Genomic DNA, 10607 nt, shown 5'->3' on the forward strand with positions numbered 1-10607 from the left:
GCAAACAACAACAGCAGGTGATGGCCAGGCTGCATTTCACTGAATCTCAAGCAACGTATGCTGCCGTTGGGCCTCCACCTTTTTGTGAGAAACCAAGCCTTTTTCACTTCCTATTAGAGAGGAGCGCTGAACAGGAAAGGGAGACAGAGTCTGCTTGCTGAAAAACAAAACAAAACAAGAATGGGCTACATGACCCAACTTGTTTCCTCCCCAATCCTCAAGGTAAATCTAGATAATCCTCACAAGCTAAACTGGTCAAAAATTTCATGGCATGACCTTCAGAAATGGGAGCAATGCATGAGTAGAAGGAGAAGTTGGGAGGCCAAGGCATGAGTGTGAATTCAGCACCAGCCAATTTGTGGACCCCTTTCAGTTGGTCCTAGGGTGGAAACTGTCTCCAAGGACAGGCTTAACAAAAATGCCTGACCCTGCCCTGGGAGTTTAGCGTTCAGTCAAAGAAATAAAACGGTGTAGTCCACCTCCCCACCAGCGTGTCTTCTCCAGCCACCCTCTGTGACTGTCTAAATCCAGGATTCGTTAGATGCCAGAAATTCCACTGCTCAGTCCCAGACCTGGTTCCTCCCCCTCGGACTCTAAGGTGGCATCAGGGCGTTCCTAATGTGAAGAATACCCATGTGTTTCATGTCCTGCTCCCAGTCAACATAATGAGCTAAAATTTTCTCCACCTTCTCATACATGGGTTTTTCTTCTTCCTTTAATTTCCACCACTAATATTTCAGAAGAATCAAAAGTCCCCACAAAAAAAGCCAGACCCTCGAAGAAAAGGAGCAGAGGGGTAAAGAAAAGGGTCAGCAGGGCCCTGTTGAGCCTAGAGCCCAAGCCCATCCCAGGACTGGCAGATTCCACACAAACCATCTTGTGCATAGTTGTCCCTGACTCAGGTCTTTCCCTTTCAGCCAGATTCCTACATCCTTGTTATTGCTCAGTATCCAGGTCAATGCAGCTTCCAACTTTGTTGGTTACGTTTACAATGTATTCCTGTGCTTCAGTAAAAGGATTGCACTTACTTTAGATTCTCTGGATTTCCACTTTCAAAAGTACTCGCTTGTATGGCCAAGAAATTGTATAACTCATGCAGCACTTCCACCAAAACTTTCTTCTGTTCCACCTGGCAGGACGCACGTGTTTCCCTCTCACAGTCCACGACAACTTCAAGCTCCCCTCTGCCTCTGAGCCCGGGCGGGCACCCCCATCTTCACTCAGAAGATAACCAGGAAGACGAGCCCAGGCTGGCCCAGCACAGGAGGTGTACAGCCAGCACTGCAGCCGCCGGCCCATCTCCGGCCGGGGCCGAAGCTTAAGCTGGGGCCAGGGCTCACCAGCGGCGGGGACGGGGCTCGGGGCGGGCAGCTTGTCCTCATCAGAGCTGTCCGGCCTGGCCCAGGATGATGAGGCCGAAGAGGCGCAGGTGGAGGAGGTCCGAGACCCAGGGTGAGCCCCTGGCCCCAAGCCCTGGCCGGACTGAAGCCTCAGTGGCTGCTAATTTCAAAACGAATAACTCTAGCTTGTGAATGGGGTAACTAGTCTGTCGTTCAAACCTGTGCTGGGGAATGCAAATGGTCTCTGGTGACGATCACTCTCTCTTTCAGGATGGTACCCAAGCCCTCTTGGCTGGTATTTGTGTATAGGACAAAAATACCTCATCCATAGCTTCGCCAGGCCTGGGTCCAGGCACTCAAGAGTATAAATGACAGAGAAGCCCATGGGAAAAGGAGCATCCTCCTCTCTTATTTCCCCATCATCGTTACTTCTTACCACAGCTAACAGGCCATGGGAAAACCCCTATGAAGAAGGGGACCTACACCTTGCCACCAAGAGCCTCAGAATTAGCAGTGGCTTCAAACCCAATCCAATCTGCCTGCAGTTATCAACCAGGGAAGTAAATAGTATGGATATATGACCTGGCAACTACTTTTGTCAGTGTTACTTGGCAGCCACGATACTGAAGATCCAGAAAAGAAAATTATTGATGCTAAAATCTGTGGCACCATCAGCATCAGTAACTTATATGGTTATATTAATGGAAATGGTGCTAGAAGAATCATTACTATCTGTCTTCACATCTTGCCCTTGCTAGTGAACCCTCAGAACTACTAGGTCTTTCCATCTGACTTGTAGCTGAAAATTCCTATATTTATTTTCCCTTCCTATTAGAATGTGAGCTTCTTGAATATAGAGATTCTCTTACTTTTCTATTTGTATCTAGCTGATAAAATACTTTTGTCAGTCTTTCCTCAAGTTCTTCCAGTGTCTTTCCAAACATAATGATGTCATGAATGTACATCAATACTTCCAGATAATCAGTGTCTTTAAACTTTTTCTCCATCAGTTATTGGTACACAAGTAGATACCCCAGAGATGCCTTGGAGTATACATTAAAACTGGTAAAACTCCATCTAAGTAGATGAAAATAATAGGCTACTTGTCTCTTCTACCATCACAATTTGATGGTATACACTGTTTAAATCCAAGACTTAGAACCACTGGCTTCTTCACAAATAGTCCAAGGCAATTAAAACCTGAAGCATAGTACACTGGTCCACTGTAATTCTTCTTTTCAAAGTCTAGCAGTCTACACACACACACACACACACACACACACACACCACTTTGCAAAATGACCTTAGAAAACTTCTGAAAGAACTTCTGGTCAAAGGCATTATCAGAGACTTTTTAAGGTCATCTATCACCCATAACATTCCACACTTTACTCATGCAATGAGAATATACATGTTCTCTTACTGAGATTTTTGTCTCAACCAGTACTTCAATTTTTCCAGTACTGGGGAGTCACCAACCTCAGGATCCACTCGGAGTTTGAAGAAAACGGTGCTCTCATGATATATACTGCCACAACTTGTCTCTGTTCTGTAGGCCTTTGCAAAGATTCACAGAGGGGTAAAATACATAGGTTTTGGGTCACAACTTGTTGCCTATAGTATCTTGCTAGCATTTTGAATATGCTGGAATTTGTTCCTATCAGGCCTGACATTTCTGTAAGAATTAGTGTGTCTGAACATAACAGCCATAGAATATCAAGTTCACTTTGATGTGTCCTGAATATAGATGGTTTTTATTATTTGGTTCTCCAAGTCTAAACTCTTTCATAGACTTTAAATATATTTTCTTCTCAGGTCTCTCATATAATGATTATTCAGAACTCTACCAACAGTGCATTCTTGTACCTATTTTTCCCTCAACCTCTCACCTCTTTCTTTAATTCTTCCAAGAATTCTTGTTAGGTTTGTGTCCAATTTGTACTTTTTTTCTTTGAGGCTTTGTTTGTTTTCATGTTGTTGTCTTCTTCTGACTTTGTGTCTTGGTCTTCTCTACCACATAGTAGCTTTTTATGGTCGAGTTATTTTTTTGTTGTTGTTTGCTCATTTTTCAAGCCTATTTCTTGACTTTGAACTTTATGTTAGAGTTGAACACTGCTCACCTGGGGGTGGGGAAGCGCTGTCCCAAGCTTTTTTGTTCCATTGTTTTCAGAGCCAGTTCTAGGAATCTGCAAGTTTTTGGTGTTTCCAAGGTGGTGTGGTCCAGGGGTAGGCATGGTCACTCATCTCTACTGTATGCTCCAGTCTTTACCGAGGAAGGCCCCACTTCTTTGCAGTCACAAGTGCTAGCACTCCTCTCTGCCCTTAAGCTGTGACCAAGGCTTTTGCTCTCTTATGACCAACCACAAACACTCTTCTCCACACTGGAACTGCAAACCAGCACTGCTTATGGGCAACAGAGTTGCCAAACAGTTCCCAGTGCTGCACCCAGGGTCAGCTCAGGGTGCCCTGCAATCTATTTCTGACCAGCCACCATCTCTGGGCTGAGAGCTCTTCAAACTGCTGCTGTGATCACAGCTACCTCCACTGGTGTTGCCCCCACATATTCTCCAAGCTGGCCCCCAGCTCAGTGTCACAGATCTCTCCTTCCAAATTCCTAAGTTGTCTCTGGCTGGAAAGTGTCTCACCCTAACTTTTTATTGGCTCTGCCATTCCATAATTTGATTTGAGGTGTTATTTTAAAGTTGTTTGGAGGAGAATATTCAGAGAGTTCAGATGTATTACTGCCTTTTCTCCACTATCTTTGAAATTGCTCCATACTCAAAAAAACCTATAATATTAATTTAATCAGAAAACACTACAGTTGCACTACAATGGCTAAGTGCAATTAATTACATGGTGTATTAATAATAACTAAATATAAAAATCAGTATAAATGTCACAGAAATAAACTCAAAATCAAAAGCAATAATTTTTTTCATGTATCAAAACATATCAAATAGCAATGCAAACAACATTTAGTGAATTGAAAGCTTCTTATGACAATAAAGGGCACCAATTAATAAATTTAATAAAATATTTGCATAACAATATTTTCAAGTTAGAAGCAGATAAATTATTGGAAAAACGTTTTTCTGAATGTGACTTGGAGACAATCCCCAGCAAAATATAAAACAAAATAAAAAATAAAACATCTTTCCTAGAATAAATAATTAATAATACTGTAAATAAACAGAAAGTATAGTAAAATCTGTGCATCCAAAATTTGAAATCTAAAAAAAAAAATTGGAAAGGAGTTGTAGTAATGCCTGCTTACAGTAAAGAAAAGAAAAAATGAAATATCTCATTGGAGGCAAAACAAGACAAAGAAAAATATGGAAAAAGAAAAAAATTAAGATTTAAAATGTCTCTTTGGGAAAAAAAATGTGTAATTGAATGAGCACAATGATATTTGAAATTTAGTAACTGAGGTAGTAGCACAAAAGAAGTAAATGAGACAAAATTCCTTCCAGTTGATATCAAACTGACCTAGGAATCAGCTCAAACTCAAAGTTATCACTAATATTCCTTTACATAATAAAGGACCTTTCAAAAATAATTAAAATGTTAATTTTTAAAAATAGAAAAAAAAGTAATAGGAAAATAAAATGACATATTTTCAAAGACTAATTCCCAAGGATGAGCTGCCATATGTAAAGCAAAATTGGGATATCCCTAGTACAAAGAAAATAAGGAGAAGGAAGGAGTTTGTTTATCCCCTAGTGTTTTGTTTTACTGGGAGACTAGGTGTCCCAACAAGTTTAATGGAAAGTAGCACATATTTAACTACTAGCTACACAGACCTCCCCTTCTCAGGTCTTTGCTTGCTTTTGCCTCAATAACTTATCTCTACTAAGTCTAATACTCAGTTTTAATTATGTTATTATCACTCTCTGCTTATAGGCTCTTCTTTTTAATGAAACTTACACTAGCTTAGAGCAGTATTATTTCAATATGCTTCCACTGTATCGTGTCATCTGAATAGATTCACTATCTGCTCTTCCTACTCCGCATCTTAAATGAGAATATTTCTCCCTCTATCAATATTTAAATATTTCCCTAAATCTCTACTCATACCAGCATTAATGCAATAATGGTTCTTGGCTGACAAGTTTTTCTTTTTACATTTAGCCTTGAAAGATCATTCAGCTGGGTACACAGAGGATGAGAGTATTGTGTTCATTCCCTGTGCTATAGCCAAGCATGAAATTTAAACCAGGTATAGTCCTGGGGAATCTGGCCTCTAATGAGATGCGTCGGGTCCTCTGTCTTCACCCTCTTCCCCTACCTTAGCACCCAGATAATTTACTTATACCCTAGGTTATGGACTAAAAGTCTAGAGCTTCCTCTAAAATGGAGGAATAAAAAGTTACTCAAGATATAATATGTATCAGGTATGAGACATGCAATTTATTACTATAGACGAAAGGAAATCTAAGCATAAGAGTCCATTAACTCTTAGTCCCACCTGGCTGAGAGCAAGGACCAAAGTTTCCACAAAGTTGGCTGGAATCAGGGCAGCTCTGAATGCACTCAAAAGAATGATATCTATGGTTCAATTTAATATTGTGTGTGTGTGTGTGTGTGTGTGTGTGTGTGTGTGTGTGTAATCAGTCCTAGATAGGGAGTGAAATGATAGTAAGGAAGGATAGTGGACAAAGAAGGGAACAGTTCTTTTAGATAAGAAGGCAAAATTGTTTTCTCAAAGGAATGAGCAAACAGAAAATTCAAATAAATTACATAACCAATGAGAATTGTTCCCTTCCCTGGCAAAATGTGGAGTGCTTGTATTATTATCTCATCAACCAAAGTTAACAGTTTTCAACAGTCTCTTTACCACATCATCAGTTTATCTGGCAATAGCAGGAACAATGGAAATAATTGCAGCCTGTCAGAATATCAGAATAATGGGCCAGGAAAGCAGGCACCAGGAGACCTAGTACATAGCTTATCTCTTATTAATTACATGACACCAACATGTAAAATAAAATCTCTCCTTACAGCTTCTGTCTTCTAGAATTCTCCAAAAATACAGCCCCAGAAGTCCAAATTCAAACATATCACTGGTGAACTGGTGAACTGGTGAACACTGGGATAATCCCTGCTTGTGTCTCTCATCTCATCTCTAAAACAATGTAGGTGTTAACATGTGCTTACAATGCTTAGGAATTGGAAGAGCAGCAGAGATGTTGTTCTATAGTTGGCATTGATTAACTGATTAGCTGACACGTCATACTGAGGAATGAACAGTACAAATATAAGTCATCTTAGCACAATGCTTGGCATAAAGTAGGTGCTTTTAACTAGTCTTCTAACTAGAACTCAAATGAAATTCTTTCAATATTTCTTGCTGATTGTTATCCAAAATGTTATCTTTGTGTCATTTTCACAATTGATAAGCTTGCTATTTATGCATTAATAGGAGACACTGATAAACATGTCTGCAAACTTATCTTTCTGTTTTCCCAAGCTGCCCTTGGTTGTAGTAATGACTTGTGATTTTTTTTCTTGGCTTTTCCCATCAGAATATGGTTTGGTACATTTTCCAAGTTGTTCTAGAGATTTGTTGATAGAGCTTGACAAAAATATGCCTCCAAAAAACTGTAAAATATTACCTCAAAATGAATTCTGGAATAGCAGAACCAACAAAAAGATGGAACAAAACAATTTTTCAGCCCAAGACAACTCAGAAGATCAGCAGGAAAGGTCTGTCTCACTCAGGTAAAAGGGAAGCGCGGTCCAGGGCAAGCAGTCTCTTAGCAAGTCAGAAGTAGGCTCTGCCTCAGTAAGCCAGTGAGAGACCCTGAGCCCCAACTCAGGTCAGTGACTGAGGCTTTACAGCCCCGGAGAAGCAGCAGACAAGCAACCAGTTTCCCCACACCCCCCTGAGGATGGCACAGCGTGAGCCTCTCCCATGCTCCACCCCCATGGGTCCCAGAGCAATACCAGGTGAGTGGCTAAACCCCACATCCCACAGCTCCAGCGCAGCATCAGGCCCACCACAGCCCCAGTGCAGCACATGAGTGGCCGGATACCTCGTGGTCCCAGAGCAGCACTAGGTTCCCCTGTAGGCCCCAGCTTGGCCACTTGGCAAGTAACCAGGCCCCCCATAGCCCAGGCACAGTGCCAAGTGATCCAGTCCCCTGTGGCACCTGCACAGTACCAGGCAAGCAGCCAGGGCCTACAGCCCCACACACAAGAAGCTTGGGACAGTGCCTGCTCTACCCCATGAGCACAGCTCAACTTTAAAACTCAAGAAATAGGCTGGCAAAAACGAGTATAAAACAAACAAAAAAAGAGCTTAACCATAGAAACTTATTATGGTGACAGGGAAGATCAAAACACAAACTCAGAAAAATACAATCATGTCAAAAAGCCTTTATGCAAGGCCTTAAAGAAAAATGTAAATTGGTCTTACACCCAAAAAGAATTCCTAGAAGAGCTCAAAGATCAAGAATATCAAAGGAATCAATGAAAAAAATGAAAAAAAAAAAAAGGTGGCTTAGCCATACCAGATCTCAAACTATTTTATAAAGCAGTAATTATCAAAACTATTTGGTACTGGCTAAGAAATAGAGTGGTGGATCAGTGGGATAGATTAGATACACAAGACAGAGTGTAAATGGCCATAGTAATTTAGTGCTTGATAAATCCAAAGATCCAAGCTTTTGGAATGAGAACTCACTCTTTGACAAACTCCTGGCAAAACTGGAAAACAGTATAGAGAAAACTAGGCATAGACCCACATCTCATACTGTTTGCCAAGATAAGATTTGCAAATAAAGGGTGATGCCATAAACAAATTAAGAGAGCAAGGGATCTATGGAAAAGAGAAGAATGTATGACCAAACAAGAGATAAGAAAGCATTACAAGATGTAAAAATGAATATTTTTTATTACATTAAATTAAAAAGGTTTTACACAAACAAAACTAACTTATCCGAGATTAGAAGGAAAACAGAAAACCACGAAACAATTATTATAGCAAGTATCTCTGATAAAGGCCTCATTTTTCATATATATAGAGAACTGAGTGAAATTTCTAAGAATACAAGTCATTCTCCAATTGATAAATGGTCAAAAGTTATGAACAAGCAGTTTTCGGATAAAGAAATCAAAGCTATCTGATGTCATATGAAAAAAATGTTCTAAATCACTATTAATTAAAGAAATGCAAATTAAAACAAGTCTGAGGTACCATCTCACACCTATCAGATTGGTTAATATGAAAGAAAAGGAAAATGATAAATGTTGCAGAGGATGTGGGAAAATTGGGACACTAATGCACTGTTGGTGAAGTTGTGAACTGATCCAGCTATTCTGGAGAGCAATTTGGAACTATGCCCAAAGGGTGCATACTGTGCATAATCTTTGATTAATCAATACCATTATTAAGTTATATCTCAAAAAGATCTCCCCCTCCCCAGAAAAAAAGGGAAAAGGTCCTACTTGTACAAAAATATTTATAGCAGCTCTTTTTGTGGTGGCAAGAAATTTGAAATAGAAGGGATGTCTATCAATGGGGGAATGGCAGGACACATTGTGGTATGTGAATGTAATGGAAACTTTTGTGCTATAAGAAAAGATAAGCAGATGGATTTTGGAAAAAACCTAGGAAGACTTACATGAACTGATGCAAAGTGAAGTGGACAGAACCAGAAGAACATTGTGCGTGACAACATTATAAAATGATCAGCTATGAATGGCTTAGCTCTTTTCAGCAATACAATGATCCAAGACGAAAAATGAGATTCACATCCAGAGAAATAACTGATTGAGTCTGAATACAGAAGAAAGCATACTATTTTCACTGTTTTTTTTTTCATTTTTTCTTTTGGTCTGTTTCTTCTTTCATAACATAATATGGAAATATGTTTTACACGATTGCAAATATATAACCTATATCAAATTGCTTACCATCTTAGGGAGGCAGGGAAGTGAGGTAGGGAGGGAGAAAATTCAAAACTCAAAAATTTTAAAAACTGAATGTTAAAGTTTATCTTTATGTATCACTAGAAAAAAATACTATTTAAAAAAAGGAAAAAGAGTATATACATCAATGGTCCATAAAAGTTTGAGGTTTTTTAAAGACATTTTTATCCATCATTTAATTTCCTTCTAAGAAAAAACCCTCAAATATAATTTTAATGTGTTTGTTTCTTATATTTTAAACCTAAACTATCTGCTGATCAGTAATCCATTTGTTTGATTTTCTCTCATTTTTCTTTCTCCTCATTCTTTTTGCTACCATGTCTTTTAGCTACATCATTTATTCTTCACAACTTCACCATATATGAAAGAAGCAAAGGAAAAATTTGTGAAATGTCAACCAAACACTGTTTCATTTGAATTCAATTCAATAAAGAGTTTTAAAAACCAAATATGTATAGGGCTTTCTTCCAACTGCTGATTCTGGGCCCAACTAGTCAAATTGAGATAAATATGTAAGGATATATATATACACATACATGAACATGTATACACAGATGGATAAGCTTTATAACTTGTCTGTGTAATTACATATCATAATTTGAAAAGTAAACTTTCATCATCTACTTGGTTTTTCCTGTATGGCTACTTAGACCACACTTTTTTGACTGGTTATGATTTTCATCTAGGAGTCCCTGCAATACCCTGCATCTTCACATAACCAATACAATGTCATCCACAAACAAGTATCTGTAAGACTTCACCATATATAGGAAATTATTAAATTTGAACTCTAGCCTGGATCTCTTCTATTTTTTTTGCTTTTTGCTTTTTGGTGAGGCAATTGTCTTGCGCAGGGTCACACATCTAGTAAGTATCAAGTGTCTGAGGCCAGATTTGAACTTAAGTCCTCCTGACCCCAAGACTGGAGCTCTATTCATTGTGTCACCTAGCTGCCCCTAGACTGGATCTCTTCTAAGACATCTTTGACAAGTTTCTATCTATAGCAGGATGACTTGCTTTGGGAAACTGCAAAGTTCCTTCAATGACCATGAACTTCCCCCTTAAACAAATGTCTATCTTTGTAATGCCATTTATATTGTTGCTACATATAACTGGGAGTTGTGGAACTCTCCAGGTTCCAAAGAATTAAAAATGAGTATCAGAGGGTAAGAGAGTGGCAAATGGTGAATGTGAGCTGGCTGCAACACAGGGAAGGAAGAGCACCAGTGGCCTGCTTCTGGGCTTCACTTGTATCGGTAGTATCAGAAACATCTTCAGAATGGCAAGGAAGCACACTTTCTGGAAGATGTGAAGAAGGGTTGCTCCAGATGGTCATGT

At 39.3% G+C, this 10607-nt stretch overlaps 1 pseudogene; it reads right to left on the reverse strand.

Moving 5' to 3' along the window:
- Positions 1-448: 448 nt before the first annotated feature.
- On the reverse strand, positions 449-1669 carry LOC114029269 (annotated as a pseudogene).
- Between the last annotated feature and the right edge of the window lie 8938 nt (positions 1670-10607).

Source organism: Vombatus ursinus, unplaced genomic scaffold, assembly GCF_900497805.2.
Source record: "Vombatus ursinus unplaced genomic scaffold, bare-nosed wombat genome assembly UNPS02014924.1, whole genome shotgun sequence".
Taxonomy (NCBI): Eukaryota; Metazoa; Chordata; class Mammalia; order Diprotodontia; family Vombatidae; genus Vombatus; species Vombatus ursinus.